Below are 20,348 nucleotides of genomic sequence, written 5' to 3' on the forward strand. Positions count from 1 at the left end.
AATGCTCTAGTAAAAAAGGAAAACTCTGGTCTCATGCTAAATGACTGTAAAGCAATGGAAATTTTGTTAACAAGGGTATTGCCTATTCATTGCTAATTACATGTTATATGGTATACAAGTATTTTGAGCGCTGCAATCTCTGAAGAGACTATATATATATAATCTTTCCATTCTTCTTCAGGGTGCTCTTGTTTGCTTAATACTGGAAACCTTAATGTGTCCTTCAGAGCCAGATAACCTTCCTCTTTTGGCAGTAGTACAGAACAGGGAATTTACCTGTTTTTTCAATATTTCAATATTTTTCAATATTTCAATCTTCCTGTCTACAGATTTTTGGCTGTGAAAATATTCTGGTATGATGAAATCATGTATCATTGAGTCTTTTTTGCTTGCAAAGCTCTCCATCATATAGGGCCATTGAATCTTCATCAGGATTTTACATTTTAGGTGCTTGTTGGAAGTTTTGATGGTATTCATCCCTTTTTTAGAAATGGAAGAAGCACAGAAGACACGAAGGCCTCAGTGTCCCCCATTGGATGAGGGACTATCAATATCTTAGCCAATATCATATCTAAAGGATGTGCACTGACATCTTCAGCATTTTTAGCTCTCTATCAGGAGATTCACAGAGTCCTAACATTCAGCCTGAGGAAACTCCTAATTTTGCAGGCCTTTTTTTTTCTTTTTTTTTGGTAGGACTTGATCTGTTTACAGGATTTTTCTAGACATGACAGATGTCAGCTCTGTTATCCACTGCTGCCCACTGGAGAGTGGACCTTTTGTGAACTCTGGTTCATAAAGGTCTACCAGTCCCAGTATTTGCCTGAGGTAGACAGGATCACTTGTCTGTCTGCAGGGTGATTGGTTGCACTGTCCCTCCATTACAGAAGTTCTTATCAACAGCTTCACGATAACAAGGAGCCTTTGTGATGTGTGGTCTGTATGTTGTTTTCTCTACCACCTCATGCATGAGACCAGTTTTAACTGGCAGTGACCTGATAAGCATTTTAGTCTCTTTCAAGAACCCTTTGCACAAGGCAAAGATTTAAAAGGACGTCTGTTACTCTAACTTCACCTCTAAAGAAACATTTATTGGTCTGGCAAGACTCCAAAGCAAAAGGAAAGGTGATGGAATGTGTATAAGTATTTTGAAACAAGCAAGATGTATGTCATTTTATTTTATTTTGATCCAGGGATTCAGAACAGTGCATGCCTTTGTATTGGTAGATGTTATGTGGTTCTGAGAACGCTGAACACTAGCACAGTCATGCATGACAACTGGTATGCCCAGCTGAAAGGCATTCACTATTCTGCCTGGTAAAGAGCTTCTGGAGTTACTAGTTCTAATTATCTGGAAGGTCTTGATTAGCAATGGAAATTACATTACATTTGAAATGCAGAGTGGACACCAAACAATGGGGTCTGCTTGACTACTGCTGGGTAGCGACTTATCATCTTCTTCCCCCTCCCAAAGGTTAGGCCATCACTCATAACAAAGTCATAAGAAAAGCTGAAGAGTTGAGTCACACAAGACAAGAAAGCAGTCACAGGTTGCATGGTTCAGGCAAGTTTAGGTATTTTAAGAGAAAATCACTCCCTTGAAAGATATAGAATTGTAAAGGTATAAACAAGAAATCAAGGAATGACAATTCAGCATTAATGAGGATCTCTTCCAGCAATTGCTAGATGGCTTGATTCTGCAGAAGCTACTCCTCAGGTCTTTTATTATGGATTCTGAGAACACAAATACTTAGCCTAGAAGCTCCTTAATTACCATCTGTCTTTTGTGTGTGCTTGTATTTGGTTTGCATGGCCAGGTTTTGGTAGCAGTGGGACTACAGGGGTGGCTTCTGTGAGAAGCTGCTGGAGGATTCCTCCATCTCCAGCAGAGCCAATGTCCAAGGCAGCTCCGAGATGGATGTGCTGCTGGCCAAGGCTGGGCCAATCAGAAATGCTGGCAACACCTCTGTGATAAAATATTTAAGAAGACAGAATTAAAGGTTATTATACAGCGGAAATTGTAGCCAGAGAAGAGCAGAGTGAGAATATGGGAGAGGAACACCCTGTTAACACCAAGGTCAGTGGAAAAGGAAGGCAAGGAGGTGCTCCAAGTCTGAGATTCCTCTGCAGCCCATGGTGAGAACCATGCTGAAGCAGGCTGTCTTCCTGCAGCCCATGAAGGTCCACGGGGATGCTGAGATCCACCTGCAGCCCATGGAAGAGACCAGCACCAGAACAGGTGGATGCCCAAGACTTGGCTGTGAACCCATGGGAAGCCCATGCTGGAATAGGTTCCTGCCAGGGACCTGTGCAGAGAAGAGCCCACACTGGAGCAGGTTTCATAGTGACCCTGTGGGGGGCCCACACTTGAGTAGGCTGTGCCTGAAGGATTGCACACTGTGAAAAGATGACCTACATTCCAGCAGTTTGCAGAGAACTGTTTCCTGTGGAAGTGACCCCATACTGGAGCAGGAGAAGGACTGATCAGCATCAGGAATAACGTGTGATGAACTGACTGTAAACCCCCATTCCCTGTCTCCTTATGCCACTGAGGGGGGGAGGTAGAGCTGGGAAGGAGAGAAGTGTGGGGGGAAGGTGTTTTTAAGGTTTATCTTACTTTTCATTTTACTTCTTACCTGCTTGGGTTCGGTTAGTAATAAATTTAATTAATATCCCAAATTGGAGTCTGTTTTGCCCGTGGCTGTATTTGGTGAGCGATCTCTCCCTGGCCTTATCCCAGCCCATGAATTCATTGCATTTTCTCCCCCCTGCCCAGCTGCAGAGGGGAGTGAGACACTGGCTTTGGTAAGTGTCTGGCATCCAGCCAGCATCAACCTACCACAGTGCTACAACAAAAACTGTGCTTATACATGCTTGAAGAATTTCTGCATGGCAAAACACACCCATAGTGACAAAGACAGGGCAATGGTTACTGTGTGACTATCCCAAAATCCAGAGTATGAGGCAATGCCGTGCAGAAACATGTGACAAATAACTAAGCAGTCAACTGGAGTTGCCCAGGCTTTCTTAGAGTCCATGGTGCCACTGCTACTGGAGCTTGTGATGAAAACACTCCTTGAACATTCAGAAGAAAGCAGCCAGGGGAAGGGAAAGGGTTAAAAAGAAGAGTGTAAAAAAGACCGTTAAAAGCAAGGTAATTGGAAGAGAAAAAGGAGGAAGCAGCCTTCAAAAAAATGCTCAGCTACAAAACACCTGGAAGACACTCAGCTAAGACCACAGAACAGCAAGAGCAATTTGAATGGAAAAGCACAGGGTCTTACATATGAGGCAGGATCTTCTCTGTGACAACGTATTTATCAATTTTCCTATTTCTTACACATTTTATGGGAGAGAATTATGTCTTTGATCCCAGTCTTTTAAGAGTGTGATTGGAGGGATTTCTTCAGACATGATCTTAAAGATCGTTGCATTCACAGCATCAACAGTGTTTTATTAGAACAGTAATGCTTGAAGACATAAATCTTATACTGCAACAGCCTTTTCACAAATTAAAAATTGTTTTCTCCCAATACATGTTCTCATGTATTTGTTCAAGAATCATTCTTTGTCTACAGAGAAAGAAATTTTTTAAGGTTTGATACATCCTTATTAGTTTTCCATGAGAGAGTTGACTCTGGAACTCACAAGGTGCAGTGGATTGCCATCCAACTTATTTCATGACCACTGAATATTTGGCTGTATTCATTTGCCCTTGTCAGAGGTGAATGACAAGAGCTTCTTGCTGAGAGCAGCTTCTTGCTGAGCTTTTCAGAGAAGTTCCCTGCTATTGCCATGGTTTCCCTCAAACAGTTACATGACAATCCTAGGAGAGCTGACAGTCTAAATCCTACAAGTATCCATCTAGTGTGGTGTCCTCCTTCCAAATATGTCTTTCAAAAATAGTGCAAAACACTACAATGATCAGATATGGAATAACTTGCTTTCCAACTTAAACTCTTCCTACTCAGTAATATTTGGATATTTTATTCTAAGGCCAAAGTATATGATATGAATATCTATCGGGAATAATTTAATTCTTCATTTTTCTAGTCCTTTATCTCTTTTCTATTCATAGAAAGAAAAAATTGTTTTAAACTTCACTAAATTATGCATTCTCATTACATATTTCATAGCTCAATCCAATGTTTTATGAAGAGTAGATCTTCCTGTCTGTTCTGCATGTTTCTTAATATAACTCCATGTTCCTTCTTTCTTTGTGAGGTATACTAGAAGGTCCTGATTATCTTTCCTATTTTTATACTTTTAACATAATACTTTCTTTGTTTTATAATCCTATTCCTCTTAGGCATGCTCTCCACAACTATTTATAGCCCATCTGTAGTCATCAGAGCCTTTATTTCTACTGGATTTTAACGAGCACGTCACTTCGTATTTTTCTTAATGAAAATGAACTGTGAGAATCTACATGAGTTTTACTCACAAAGCCCAGCTGACAGACTTAATTTGGACCGCAGGAGGTTGAACTAATGGTTTGTTGTCCCTCCCCCTTCTGCACCATCTCTCTCAGTTGCCTTTGATTTTTAAAATTTAACTAAATCTTTTAGCACATCAGTCAGGTATTTCAGAACCATGGACTGTGTTTACAGTCCTCTCAACTTGACTAAGTAGATTGTGTTTCACAAATTTTGTCACTTTATTTGCTCACTAATTTTTGTCAAGTTACTGAGAAGCAAATAAAAAAAATTTACTAGATAGCACTTCAGTAACCCACTTCTCTATATCTATCTTTGTTTTCATGTTATGATAATTAATTGTTTAATTCCATGATTTGGTTTCTGTCTCTCAGATGGTTTGGTTTTTTGAATAGTGATGCTATTGTTTCACACCTCAGTGACTCAAATAATGATGTTCTTTTGTTTCACACCTCAGGGGTTCTCACTAAGGTATTTTTTCTAACAGGCCAGGTCAAAGGTCCATAGAGTTCTAAATCCAAGATGCCACCTCTTCTTACATGTAAAACTTTTGTTACCTGTGACAATATATTTATCAAGTTTTCCTATTTCTTACACATTTTACAGGAGAGAATTACATATTCGATCCCAATCTTGTAAGAGCGTGATTGGAGGGATTTCTTCAGACATGATCTTAAAAATCATTGCATTCATAGCATCAATAGTGTTTTATTGGAACAGTAATAGACTTCTAAATCCAAGATACCACTTCTTCTTACATGAAAAACCTTTGTTACCTTAAGGAGGAACAGCACTTTTTGTTGGATCATTTGGAATTGGTAGCATTGCACCTACAAGGCATCTGTAGGCAGTAGCATCCAGTATCACTCAATAGACTGTGCCACTGCAACAAGCTACTAGAGAGGCTGTGCACTTTCTTCTAGTGAAAAAAACTGCATTTTTCATTATGTGTATACAAAATATTTACTATCTAAAAATGTCTAGTCCTGGAACTTAGTTAATATTTGCCCTCAATAAAAATAAAGAAATCAGGCATTTAATTTATTCCTTGAACAAAAAAAAAAAAAATTAAATACACATAGGATATAACAATAAATACATCTTTGCACACACACAAAAAAAATCCCACTTTCCTGACCATCATCTGAAATATCAAATTCCCAGAAGAACAAATTATTGGTTACCCTACTGTTACTATTAATTTTGAAAAATAACATGATACCTGACCTTAAAATATGGTAGATGAATATAAATTCCTTTTTCAAGATAAGACATTATTTTTCACAAGGATTAAAATGATTATTCAGTTGTTCAAGGACAAAACATCACAGAATCACAGAATCACAGAAATTCTAGGTTGGAAGAGACCTTTAAGATCATCGAGTCCAACCCATGTTCTAACACCTCAACTAGATCATGGCACCAAGTGCCACATCCAGTCTTTTTTTAAACTCTTCGAGGGATGGCGACTCTACCACCTCCCTGGGTAGATGATTCCAGTATTTGACCACTCTTTCTGTAAAATACTTCCTCCTTAATTCTAGCCTGTATCTCCCTTGACGCAGCTTGAGACTGTGTCCTCTTGTTCTGTCTGTTGTTGCCTGGAAAAAGAGACCAACCCCCAGCTCACCACAGCCACCCTTCAGGAAGCTGAAGAGAGTGATAAGGTCACCCCTGAGTCTCCTTTTCTCCAGGTTGAACAACCCCAGCTCCCTCAGTCGTTCTTCATATGGCTTGTGTTCCAAGCCTTTCACCAGCCTCGTTGCTCTCCTTTGGACACGCTCAAGCATCTCAACATCCCTCCTAAAGTGAGGGGCCCAGAACTGGACGCAATACTCCAGGTGAGGCCTCACCAGTGCTGAGTACAGGGGAAGAATGACCTCCCTGCTCCTGCTGGCCACACCGTTCCTGATACTGGCCAGGATGCCACTGGCCTGTATGGCCCCCAGGCACACTGCTGGCTCGTGTCCAGCCGACTGTCAACCAGCACCCCCAGGTCCCTTTCCACCTGAGCACTGTCCAGCCACACCGTTCCTAGCTTATATCGTTGCAGGGGGTTATTGTAGCCAAAGTGCAGGACTCGGCACTTGGACTTATTGAACTTCATCCCATTAGATTCTGCCCATCCATCCAACCATTCCAAGTCCCTCTGCAAAGCCCTCTGTCCCTCTAACAGATCAACACACGTTCCCAGCTTAGTGTCATCTGCAAATTTGCTAATAAAGGACTCTAAGCCCTCATCCATGTCATCAATAAAAATATTAAACAGAACTGGCTCCAGCATAGATCCCTGAGGGACACCACTGGTGACTGGTCACCAGCTGGATGCAGCACCATTCACCACCACCCTCTGGCCTGGCCATGCAGCCAGTTCTGAACCCAGCAAAGAGTGCTCCTGTCCAAGCCACGGGCTGCCAGCTTGTCTAGGAGTATGCTGTGGGAGACAGTGTCAAAGGCCTTGCTGAAATCCATGTAAACAACATCTACAGCCTTCCCTGCATCCACTAGGCAGGTTACCTGGTCATAAAAGGTGACCAGGTTGGTCAAACATGACCTACCCCTCCTAAATCCATGCTGGCTGGGTCTGATACCCTGGCCATCTTGTAAATTTTGCGTTAGGCTGACTGGTCTATAATTACCAGGATCTTCCTTTGCACCTTTTTTGTGAATGGGTATCACATTGGCCAGCTTCCAGTCATCCGGAACCTCACCAGTGAGCCAGGACTGTTGGTAAATGATGGAGAGTGGCTTTGCAAGCTCATTTGCCAGCTCTCTCATTACTCTGGGGTGGATCCCGTCTGGTCCCATAGATTTATGAACATCTAAGCATTTCAGTAGTTCTATGACTGCCTCCTCTTGGATAATGGGGGGACCATTCTGCTTCCTGTCACCATCAACCAGCCCAGGCGGGCAGGTGTCTTGAGGGCAAGTCATCTTCCCACTAAAAACTGAGGCAAAATAGGCATTAAGCACTTCTGCCTTTTCCTCATCTTCAGATACTAAGTTCCCTCCTTTGTCCAATAAAGAACAAAGGTTGGTCTTACCTTTCCTTCGACCATTAATATATTTGTAAAAACATTTTTTATTATCCTTTACAGAAGTTGCCATTCTAAGTTCAAACTGAGCTTTGGCCTCCCTAATTTTTTTCCTGCATGCTCTAGCAGCCTTCTTGAATACTTCCTCAGAGACCTGACCCTTCTACCAACGCTGATACATCCTCTTTTTATTTTAAGTTCCTCCAAAACCTCCTTGCCCAGCCAGGCTGGACGTTTACCCCGTTGACTGCTCTTTCAGCACACAGGGATGGTCTGTTCCTGTGCCCTCAAGATCTCTGTTTTGAGGTATGCCCACCCTTCCTGAACTCCTTTGTTCTTTAGGACTGCTTCCCAAGGGACGCTCTGAATAAGTCTCCTAAACAGGCCAAAGTCTGCCCTCCGGAAGTCCAATGCAACAGTTTTACTGGTGCTCTTCCTGACTTCACTAAATATTGAGAACTCTATTATTTCGTGATCACTCTGCCCCAAGCGACCTCCAACCACCACATCTCCCACCAGCCCATCTCTGTTTGCAAACAGCAGATCTAACATAGTCCCTCCCCTGGTGGGTTCACCCACCAGCTGCAACAAAAAGTTGTCCTCCATACATTCTAAGAATTTCTTGGACTGCCTCTTTAATGCTGTATTAAGTTCCCAGCAGATGACTGGTAGGTTGAAGTCACCCACAAGAACAAGGACAAGGACAAGGACAAGGACAAGAACAAGAACAAGAACAAGAACAAGAACAAGAACAAGAACAAGAACAAGAACAAGAACAAGAACAAGAACAAGAACATACTGCAAAATGAAAACTTTGCAACTGCAGGCACTCTTTAAACCAGCTTGGAGATAGGCTGAAAGGTGAGGAATTTATTTTCATGTAAATTCGGTGCTTGCATTTCAGGCAGAAACATCCCTTCCTCCTTGCAACATTATTTTTGAAACTAGATTAAATCGTTCATCAAGTTTTTTTTTCTCAAAGCACTAGGCATTCCAAAATGGAAGTGCTGTCTCCAGTACACTGTGAAACTAAATTTTGTTTGATGAACTCATAAAGTAACAAGTTTGACACACTCTTCCAAATTTTATCAAGTCATCATTTACAGGGGTTCAGAGTCACAGCCTATATAAAAACTCTCAAGAGACCCTTCCTGTCCTAACTGCTCAGCACAAATGCTCTTCATTCTCACAAAATTCCACACTGCTCAGTTCCACTATGCAATTTGCTTTCTTGTAGTCTAACTGGGCCCAGAGAATGGTGGAGTTACGTCCAGATGATGGCCAGTCACAAGCGGTGCTCTGCAGGGCTCGGTGCTGGGGCCTGTCCTGTTCAGTATCTTCACTGACAAACCAGGGGATCAAGTGAACCCTTAGTCACTTTGCACCAAGATGTGCAGAACTGTTGATCTGCTGGAGGGCAAGAAGACTCTGCAGAGAGATCTGAACAGGCTGGATCAATGGGCTCAGGTCAATGGTCTGAGGTTCAACAAGGCCCAGTGCTGGATCCTGCCCTTGTGTCACAACAACCCGGGCAGTGCTAGAGGCTTGGGGAAGAGTCACTGGAAAGCTGCCCAGTGGAAAAGGACCTGGGGGTGCTGGTTGGCAGCAGCTGAACATGAGCCAGGGTGTGCCCAGGTCGCCAAGAAGGCCAGTGGCATCCTGGCCTGGATCAGCAACAGCGTGGCCAGCAGGACAGTCTACCCTGTACTGGGCACTGGTGAGGCCACACCTCAAATCCTGTGTTCTGTTTGGGCCCCTCACTACACAAGGACATTGAGGGGCTGGAGTGTGTCCAGAGAAGGGCAATGGAGCTGGTGAAGGATGTGACACACAAGTCTTATGAGAAAAAGCTGAGGGTGCTGGGGTTGTTTAGCCTGGAATACAGGAGGCTCAGGGGAGGCCTTATCTCTCTCTACAACCACCTGAAGGGAGGCTGTAGCCATGTGGTGGCCAGTCTCTTCTCCCAAAACACAAACGGCAGGACAAGAGGATATAGATTCAAGCTGTGCCAGGAGAGGTTGAGGTTGGACATCCGAATACCTTAGAAGTGTTCAAAAGTCAAGATTTTTTGTTACTCACTTGTCACCTCTACTGATTTACAAACCTCCACTACATGCCATCACAATCCTTTCCTCAAAATCAAGACTCCTTGGAACAGAAGCAGCTACACTTTTGTGAGGGTTGGATGAGTGGACAGTGGGGTAGATTGAAAACTAGGTGACTGGCAGATCCCAGAAGGTCATGATCAGTGGCACAGGGTATATTTGGAGGCCTGTCATTAGTGTTGTCCCCCAAAACTCAATATTGGGTCCAGTACTGTTTAATTTGTCCATCAATGACTTGGATGAAGGGACAGAGGCCTCCTCAGCAAATTAGTAACACAAAGCTAGGAGGAGTGGCTGATACCCCAGAGGGCTGTGCCATGCTTCAGAAGGACCTCAACAGGGTGGAGAAATGGACAAAGAACCTTCTGAAGTTTAACCAAGGTACACACAGGTTCTGGCATGGGAAGGATAACACCCTGTACCAGCACAAACTGGGGGTCGACCTGCTGCAAAGCAGCTCTGCAAAGAAGGACCTGGTGATCCTGGTGGACAACAAGCTGTCCATGAGCCAGCAGTCCCCTTGTGGCCAAGAAAGGGATCCTGGGATACACTAGGAAGATAGCATCACTAACAGGTCAAGGAAGGTGATCCTACTCCTCTATTCAACCCCAATGGGGCCACAATTGGTGTTCCATGTCCAGTTCTGGGCTCCTCAGTAGAATACATGGATCTCCTGCAGTGAATATAGCGGAAGGTAACAAAGACAATTGAGGGACTGGAGCACTTCTCTTACAAGGACAGATTTGGGCCTGTTTAGCCTCAGGAAGAGACAAGTAAGAAACAACCCCACCAATATGTGCACATATCTAAAGAGTGGTGCCAAGAGGATGGAGCCAGGCTCTCGTCCGTCGTTCTAAGCAGTAGCACATAAGGCAACTGGCAGAAACTGATGCACAGGAAGCTCCACCAGAACAAGAGGAAGAGCTTTACTGTGCAGGTGACTGCACACTGGAACAGATTGTCCAGAGAGGTTGTGGAGTCTCCCCCACTGGAGACACTCAAGAACCATCTGGGCACAATTCTTTGCTCTGGGATGACTCTCTTTAAGCACAGATTTGACCAGGTGACCCACTCTGGTCCCTTCCAACTTGACCGTTCTGAGATTCTGTGATTATGTAAAACAACACCGTTGGGATCCAGACTGGCCGCTTCATTTTACGGCAGACGAAGCGGGACTTCACACCTCTGGTCCCTCCCTGGCCGCTGCCCGGTGACGGGAGCGCGCCCGCCGGTCCCGCTCGCGACGCGCGCAACGGCCGCCGGGCGGCGAACGCGGGCGCAGTACGCGCTACCATGGCCCTCCCCGCCTGCGCTTTCTACGGCGAAGATGAAGATCCCGATGACGATGACGATCCCGATCCCGCTGCTGCTCCACCCGGCGGCGGAAGTGGAACGACGCGGAGGGCGCTAACTCATTCCGATATCACACCGCCGAAGTGGCGCTTTTGTCGCCAGGCTTTTCCCACCCGCCTGCCCCGCGCCCCCTCGCACCACTCCGCACGGCCGGCAGCGCAGCCACCACCATCCCTCTCCTTCCCTAACTCCCACCCTCTCCTTCCGGGCCTCCACGGCGCCTCCTTCCCCGGCTTCCGGGCCGGCTCCGCCTCCTCCTTCCCCTGCCGGGACATATTTTGCCGAGCGGGGGCGCTGGCGGGCCCGGCAGTAGTAGCCGTCGCTGCCGCCATCGTTGCAGGACGGTTTCAGTCTTCTCAGCTCCCCAACATGGCAGCAGCGGCGGGAGGCAGCCGCGCATCTCGCAGGCCGGCGCTGCTGACCCCTCGCGGCAACGGGGACCGCACCGTGTTCCTCTTCGACCGGCGCCGGGAGCAGGCGGACCCGGACGAGAAAGTGCTCAGCTACGGCAAGGACAACTACCGCGCTTTCCGCAGCGCCGTCTGCCAGGTACGCGGCAGGGCGGGCGCGTCGGTGGCGTTGTTTCACGAGTGAGCGTCCGTCCCTGAGGCGCTGGGGCTGGGGGGCGGCTGGGGCGGGGCGGGGGTGTCACAGCCTACTCGGGGGCCGCCGCGCCCGCCGCCTGCCCGCCAGCTTTGTTGCCGGGATAGGTGGGCGGCCATGGCGGAGAGCCCGCGGCCGCCCCGTCGCCGTCGCCTTTCTCCCGCAGCCCGAGAGGCCGGTGCGGGGCGGCGGCGGGAGCAGCCCCTGGCGGCGGGCGGGAAGGCAGCGGGCGGCCCCCCAGCGCCCCCGCGCGGGGAGCGGCGGCGGCGGGCGCGGTGCCGCGCTCCGGAGGGCGTTTGTAGCTGACGCGGTGCTTGGTGCCCGGTCACAGCGCCGGCTCGGGGGTCTCGCAGGTCGCTTCCAACCGAGATGGTTCTGTGGCTCTGTTTCTGTTGTCCAAAGTATCGGCGATGAGCGCCGTTTCCCGTCTGCAGCCGTGGCTGCCATTTAAATACCGTGTCTGGCGGCGCCTTTGCTCTGTCGCGTGTCCTTTCGGTTCTTTTTCTCTGTCGTAACGCGAAACGAAACTTACTCCGTCTTCACAGCTCGGGAAGGTGGAGATTGTTTTCCGCGTACGGGCTGTTCCCAGTAGTTTGCTGGCGCTGCCAGTAGGCATCGCCCGTTTCTGTCATGGTTTCGTTTTCTGAGCGAGTGGTGAATGCCATAAACCTCTTAGCTGCCTGCATGTTTCACCATGTGAAATGCGCAGGAAAATCAGCTCTGAATTTCTGTACTAATTTAGTCTGATAAAAAATTTAATTTTAGTTTCTTTATCCAGTATAATTTGCACTTCGTTTTCTAGCATGTAAATTCTATTTTTTACATATAGATTGGATTATAATAAATATCCGGTTTACATTTTAATAAATATAATTATTTCTAAATTTTATAAAAATGTATCGATTATTTATGAGCAGTATAAATACTACCAAGTATCACTTTTCTATGTAATATAACTATATCATGATTAAATATATAATTAATATAATTATATGTGATGATAATTATATAGAAGATACAGGCAAAATATTTATTGAGGAAAAAATAACTAAATAAGTAGTGTATAAATTGTTCTATGTCTAGACAGTGTTTCTTGTAATGGCTTCCTACTGTGATGGAAGCTTTGAGTTTCCAGTGTCAGCAGAGACAGCTGTCATTTGTGATTGCAGAGTTCTGTGTCCAAAATGGCATCGCCATGGCAGAGGCATCTTCCCTAGAAGTGTCCACAAAAGGAGTGGAGGTGGCACTTTGTGATATGATATGGTTTAGAGAGTATGAAGTCTTGGAAGACTGGGAAGTCTTTTCCAGCCTTTTTGATTCTGTACTCATAAATAAAGGGGCTGTGGAGTGTTTTGCTTTGTCTGATCCGTGCCCGATAAAGACATGAATGCACTACAGTGTAACATTCTGGAAAGCTAGACTTTGGGGTGGGTTCATGACCTTCCAAGGGTTTGTATCTCCTGTGAGTAATTCATGAGTGTTACATAATTTTCTTCTAGAATTGTCTTAATAGATACAACTACGCCTAGCAGATGGGCTCAAGAATACTAAGTATTTTCAGTAGTTGAGGCGAATATGTACCTGATGAACCCACCCCTCTTTTAATTTTGTATTTTATCGACGAGCTGAGTTTACCACTAATTTACAATTTGTTATAGAACGGCGTCTGTCTTTTCTGGGCTTTTTTACATATACTGCACACTGCAGTGACTTAATGTTTCCATACGTCCACATGGTGTTCAGTTCACAGAGCTTTTGGCATATTCGCAGTTTTATTAAGAACTAAGCCATCATCACCAGCTGTGACACATCTTGGGTACAAACAGCTTTGGGGATTTTTTTACCAGAGAAATGTTTTGATGTTTTGAAGTTGGTACCTTAATGCTGTTAGGCAGACTTCTTGCATGGGCAGCCAAGCGTGTGAGAAGCCTGATGCTGCAAAGCAGACCTTGCTGAGTTTGAATGTGCTGCCTGTGAAAGTACAATTTTCAAGTATAGTTTTTTTACTATGTTTAATATTACAAGCCTTGTCACCAGTCCTGGTGGCTGTTTTGCGTATTAAGGGTAACAGTCTGTGCTCTTACAAACTTATGCAGCAAGAACCTCAGCTGATTATTCTCTTAGAGAAAGACCTTCTCCAATAATGTGTTTACTGTTATGAATAGGAACGAGGCCAAACTTTCTCTGGAGAAAGAGGTTCTCGTTTATTAAAACAGCTGCAAGGAACAGAGTACCCAGGATAAGCCCAGGCACCCACACAGCGAGCCAAAACCAGAACAGTGCGCTAACCCCAAGTGCACTGGGTTCTCCCCACAAAACAAGTCTCCAAAAAAAGAACCCCGACCCAACCGAACATCCCCCATTTATAGCCCCCTTTGAGTCCAGGATTGGTCCGTTTTGGATCCGCATGGTGATTGGTCCATTTCCAGGCTTCTCATTGGTCTTTAACGCCGTTCATTCTGGACCAATCGTTTCTGCAGGGCTTCAAATGATTGGTCAGATCTTCCATCCAATCCGTCTTCAACCTCGCCTTACCCCGCCAGACCGCCCTTCCACCAAACCCTGGAGCCTTGTCCTAGAACATTCTAATCAGCCCTCCCCTTAACATAATACAATTAATATAACATAATTAATACAATATAATTGAACTATACCCTAATTTAACGTAACTTAACTTTTACCTATAACATTTGCCATCGGTGAGTGTGGTCAGAGATGCCTCTGTCACTGCTACTTTCAGTGTAATGACTCTTTGCACTTTGCAACCGTCATCATCTGATATGTGGGGCATCTGACTCTAAAAAAGGGCTGAGACAGGTGGATTGGCATGACCTCTAAATGTTGGTACAGTGAAAACTGGGCAGGCAGAGGGTTGGGATGTTTGCTACCTCATGTCTCCCACACCAACAATATACAAGTTCTAGGACTTCTGGAAGAACATTTTAGCTTCTCAGTTCTCCAAGAGCTTTGTAAATTGTGTTTCTCTGAGTGTTGCACTCCAAAGTTCTCCATTTCTGGCATCTTGAAAGTTGCAACTAATTACTTTTAGGAGAAAGTGATGAATGGGTTCACTGGCTTGGGACAGACTTTCCTAGGTTCGTGGTGCTGAAAAGAGCAGGGAAGTAATGAAAGCTCAGGAAGAATGATTCTTTTGTTAAGCGGATTTTGAGTTAGTTCATACTAAGTTGAAGTGGAATGTTGTAGTCACTTTTAGACAATTCAAGCTGTTAGGCACTGTCAGACTGCTTGATTGGGCAGATACCAAGTATGCAGCAATGTTGTTTCCACAGGTCTCCTGTCTGGTGGCTCAGCCTCAGTACAGGCTCAGCTTTCAATGGACTTTGGCAATTTGTCATGCAGCTGAATGATGTGAGTGCAGCAGCAAAGGCACTCCCATGTGGTCATGGATGACAAGGATGCCAGAAATATTAAGGTCTTGGAACTGTGTATGTTGTGAACATCTTCCTGTGGCACAAGAGGATTCTTCTGGGTAGATCTGAATGTATAGGAGTCTTTAAGGTGAATAAGGGGGTTCAGTGCTGTGTGTTGCTTCTTCTTGGCAGTACAGTTTCTTGTGCTCCTTATTGTTGTCTTCTGTTAGGTCTGTACCCTACTGCTTGTCCTGATCTTTAGAGTATAATTCAAAAATACTTAGTAGCAGTAAGCAAAATGTAGCTAAACCGTTGGCAGCTAATCTGAGATTCCTTGCTCACCTTATCCAGGTGCACAGTGGAACTGGAACACTTCAGTTTGTTGCTGAGATGGCAGAAATCCTTCAGTCACTTAGAGAGGCCATGCTCCTTTGATAGCAGAAAGGTGTCTGTGCTGAAAACTGCACAGACGTTTAGCTACGTATGGAGGGATTTTTAAGAGGATTTGAGGTGAACTACCAGTCTGAAGACAGTTAATGGTACTAAGATTAGGGTAACTATTTGTATAGGATCCAAAGTCATTGGTGAATGCTTCCTTAGTTCTTCTGAAGCTTCTCTTCATTGTTGTGATCTCCTTGTGTAAAAGAAAGAAAGCATAGATCTGTAATCTATGTAAAAAGTAAATATCTGTAATTAAATACTCAACAAATATCACAATAAACCAATGTTTTTTGCTTTTAGTCTTTTGTCGAGATTCCCATTGTATCCTAACCTGCTTACTATTTAAATAGATATTTAAATAGATTTTGCCAATCCACCCAAATAAATTCCAATGTCTCAGTGAGCCAAGAAGCAGAAAAGGATATTTATTAAGATGGTGCATGGAAAATAAGCATAAGTGTAATATCAAATCAAGACAAGAAATAAGTGAAAATTTTGGTGAATATTTGCTTACAATGCGCAATAAATAAAGTATAATCAAATTATTTGCAATCAAAGAATAAATATTAGGAACTTCTGCAAGTTTGTATCACCAAAGCATCATTCTGATAAATGTTTAATAGAGATATGTCCATTAATGATAAAATCAGTCCATCTTGCAATAATTGTATTTTTGTATTTTAAGCCCTATGTTTGTTTAGCAATTTTAGCAATTCTGTGTAACCAGAAACTAAGAATATATGTATTTTAAACATGCTAGGCATACACAAAGCAAGTTTCTCTTTGATTTTTAAAGACACTGCTAGAAATACTGTAAGATGCAGCAATGCTGTAATTTTTTTTCCAACACTGTCACACTGTATTTCAGGCATCACTGAAATTGTTATTGATGTTTTGATGGGAAGAAGGATGCAGTTTGCCTACCTTTGTGCATTTGGGTACAGCCTTATGTGCATCAGTTGATTTGGAAAGCTGAGTGGCTTGTAGGTTCCTGGTCAAATTCAAGTGTTGGCAACACAGTCAGATGAAGAGTACCTGCAGTCTTTAGGATTAGTTATCCAGGTGCAGTTGTTAGATGTGACGAAATATTTTTTGGTTTTGAAGAGTGGTTTGTGAATTCTTGTTCCTTTAACAAGTGGTGCCATACAAACTATTTTGGTAGGAGAAGCTGGCATGAAGTTAATGTTCAAGTTTTGGCTGATAGCTGCACTGAGTATTTGTGATTGTGATTTTAGATGTGGTAGTTTGTGAAGATCTTGTGGAAGTTACTGTCTAGACTCAGACTAAGTCTAGTAACATGCTCTTTGTAGAAATTCTGGGGTCCCAAGCTTCTTTCTGCTTGCTAAAAGTTGCAAATCTTGAAAAGATGTCTGAGTTAATGCATTATTCTGGACAAATACACTTGTGACTTCTGTAGAGATGTTGTGTCATACCATTTGCCTCTTTTCTTTTTTTCTCTTTTTCCATCAAAATTGTGATAAAACTTTAAGGCATCTCAAAAACCTATTCTATTACTGGATCTTGTGATACATAGCAATGTTCTAGGTGTTTCTGTTAAACTCTTAGTTCTTAACTTCTTAACATCTTCTATTGATTACTTTTCGTAAATATTTAGAGGTGTATCAACTGAACTTCTGAAAGTAGTGAAGCTTTTAAGTATGACAGAGGACAAGGACTTTGAAGTTCTGCAAATGTTATCCTCTGTAATTTGTTCTTTAGATGGAGATGGTGCTGTCAATAAAGGATGGTTGGAAAATATTTTTAGAGTGTTAGTGTTCATCGCAGGTTTTTGTCTGCAGATAGTCTCTAAAAACCATTTGACCAGAATACACAGGCTCCTGTGTATTTCTGTAATATATAATTTTTTGATTTTAGCTCTAAGAAATGTTTAGAAATAATTTCTACCTTTATTTTTAATTTTAGCTGCTTTTCTAGAGACTTTTGGATTCCTCTTAGTTAGTGTCCAAATATATTATATAAAAGTTTGTGTTGTGCCATTAGGGAAGCTTATTGAGATTATGATTAGAGATGACTGTTATCATCCTGCCCTGCTACCATGAGTGCTTAGTCCCAGGTCCTCACTAAGACATCCTCAGCAAGTTGTCATTGTGTTGAGAACTGTCCTGACAGTGGATTGGAAAAGTTTATTTGATTAGCATTTTTATGAGGCATGTACAGTTCTCTTTTACTTCTGACAAGGTCTCCACTTAATCTTTTTATATTTTAGTTTTCATATCTGCTACTTCTATTAATTGCCTTAATATTACATAGTTGTATGAATAGTTGAGAGAGATGATACAAAAGACAGTTCTTGGCTTGAAAATCTGGGATTTGAGAATGAAAAAGTTTCCCGTAAATGAGTACTGTCATTTCATCGATTTGTTGATGTAAGAGATTTCTCTCCATTTGGACTGATAAATGTTCATTAAGTGGGCTAATTAACTGATAAATGCATGTCTTTCAGATGATAATTTGGTAAATAGCATGGGATATTCAGGTAATCAGTGCAAAATTAGAGAAGGCTACAGCCTTCTCAGTGTTTGGGTGTGGCTCTTAGCTTCATTTTTTCAGATTCCTGGACGAGTTTTTGTAAAGCAGCTGCTGGATCAATTTGAAATACTTTAAAAGCTATATTGCCTTTTGCCATGTTGGGTAGCTAAGTGTATAACTATGAAGGAGAGCATTGAAAATGACGTTATCAAATTTCTTTATGTTTAACTAATACAGTTCAGGTTCCACTTTAGAGGTTTGCATTGGCAGTACAGTTCTAATAGTCAGAAAAAATACTTCTTGGATGTGGAAGGTGACTCCATGGATGTTATGTCTCTGTTATCCTTTGGCTGCATCACTAAGGCCTGCAGCCATTTATTCTCATTATTCTCATGTGCTGTCTGCCTGGATTGGTTATGGTCAGAGGATGCAGAATTTTAAGGGTACAGAAGTTGCATATTGTAGGGAACAACTGTTTGTGTTGGAAAGGTTTGGATTCCAAGAGGTTAAACATCTTTTCTGAAGATACTGTAGTCTTGGCTTCACTGTTCTACCTTTGTCATGTTGGAGAGTGTTCTGTTCCTTCAGTTTTAAAAGTCACCACCAGGAGGACCGGAGGAAGCAGGGCAATGACTCTGTCCTTACAGCAGGTTATTTCTCCTTCACCTACTGCCTCAGGCCTCTTCATGTGACTGCTAGCTGCGGTGGTGCACACACTAAGTTAAATATTTACTCTTTGAACACCTTTTCCAAGGCAGTTAGCAAATCCAGAGGCAAAATCTATGTTGACTTCATGTTGAGTGTTTTAATTGGCTCAGTAGGCAGGTAAGACTTGCTGTGTGTGTAGATCAAGTAGCAGTAAAACTTTTGAGCTTTTGTGCTCATATGTGAAAGAGAAAAGAAACAGAAGTGTAAGCTGTTGAGGAGTTATCTATGGTTTGAGGTTTGTTTTGAGGTTTGTTGGGGGTTTTTTGATTTAGGAAGAAAACCTGTGACTGAAGCTGGTACACAAACTGAACCGTGCTTCTTGATTCAGACTTAAAGGTTAAAGATACCACAGTTCGTTCATGCTTTCATGTGTCATACCTGTAAAGTGCTCTGCTGAAAGCTTCTTGGCATGTGACATTGTCTCAAACTCCTTTAGCATTATATAAATCTCATGTCATAAACATCTACCAGCAGATTGAGAACTATTAACTTTATTTATCATTAAACATAGGTGATGCTCCAGACTGATCCTCCAGTTACAAGGAGGGCATTTTTCTTGTTTGTACAGGCAGCTTTTTTTGCATCTGTATCATTCCATGGGTTTAAGGATTGATATCCTGCTGTGTGCAAAACAGGCTAAACTCAGGGGGTTTTGTTTTTCTTAATTTAACTTATTGCCTGTTAATACAAACTTCTGATGATTGATTGTGGGGGAAATTAATCACTTAGAGAAGTGATGCATTTCCTTCCCGTTTTCCAAACTCATCTTCTGTCATACACCATTCTTTTCCCATTCGTAGTTTAATTTATCCTTGTTTTCCCAATGCACATCTCATGGTCAATCCCAATTCCTTTAGGCAACAGGTGGTGTGAGACATCAGGGCATGTGCAGGACTTTATTCTGCTGCTCGTGCTGTTGGTTTTCCTGCTATGATGAATTGCCATAGGTCTCAGTTCCATGGGAGTAGGAGGACAGAGAGAGGAGATTCTGTGCCCTGATGTGGGTCCTCCATGGGCCTCAGCACCTTTGGGACCCTCCTTGCTCTGGTATGGAGAACATCCTTTCAGCGGGTCTGTCCTGGGCAATGTCTCCTGATGCATCTCCTCTGTTGCTTCTCTTTTGTCTCTTCTATGTCTTCCCTCACAAGTTGGAGCAGAAGCACCATGCGCCCTTCTGGTGGAAATTTGGGGGAGGAGTGGGTTATTTGCATGGATTTGAGAGCTATCTGCAACTGGCTATGGCTGTCACAGGGCAATTGATTGTCTCTTCTCACACTGGTCACCCCTACAGCTCTCTGACATCAAAGCCCGGCAGCGTACGCTCAGCACGCTTCCAAGTGTGGTTTAGCAACTCATTTGGTTTTCAGTCAACAGCTATGGTTGTTTTCCCAGAATATTAAAATTTTGGATTGTTGACATAATTTCTACTTTTTAGGCTTTTGCTGTAATTTTTCTCTTCTCTATGTATGTAACAGTTCATCTTTGTACTATTTTAACTCTTGCATTTGCATGTAGTGATAATATGTAACCAACAGTTTAGAGTTCCTTGCCTTTTCACGTCTGCCTTTTCTAGCTTGTGGATTTATTTGAAGTTCGTATCTGTTTTTTCCCCAACGTCTCTTCTTTTGTATACAAAAAGATAAAAGCTTTCACTTAGTTGTTTGAACACATTGACTTCCAAACATTCTTTCACTGTGAATGTGCAGAGGCATTTCTGAGCATAGTGATTGTACTCTTGAAGATTTTGGTGACAGCGAAAGCTTCATCATGGTTGTGTGTCTGGATTATCATAGAATAACTCAGATTTAT

The 20,348-nt window shown here is 43.3% G+C and overlaps 1 pseudogene; it reads left to right on the forward strand.

The window, feature by feature from the left end:
• Positions 1-10,851: 10,851 nt before the first annotated feature.
• The window catches only part of LOC141728094 (structural maintenance of chromosomes flexible hinge domain-containing protein 1-like), a 41,449-nt pseudogene continuing 31,952 nt past the window's right edge, over positions 10,852-20,348 (forward strand).

The sequence above is a fragment of the Zonotrichia albicollis genome, unplaced genomic scaffold (genome assembly GCF_047830755.1).
Source record: "Zonotrichia albicollis isolate bZonAlb1 unplaced genomic scaffold, bZonAlb1.hap1 Scaffold_86, whole genome shotgun sequence".
NCBI lineage: Eukaryota > Metazoa > Chordata > Aves > Passeriformes > Passerellidae > Zonotrichia > Zonotrichia albicollis.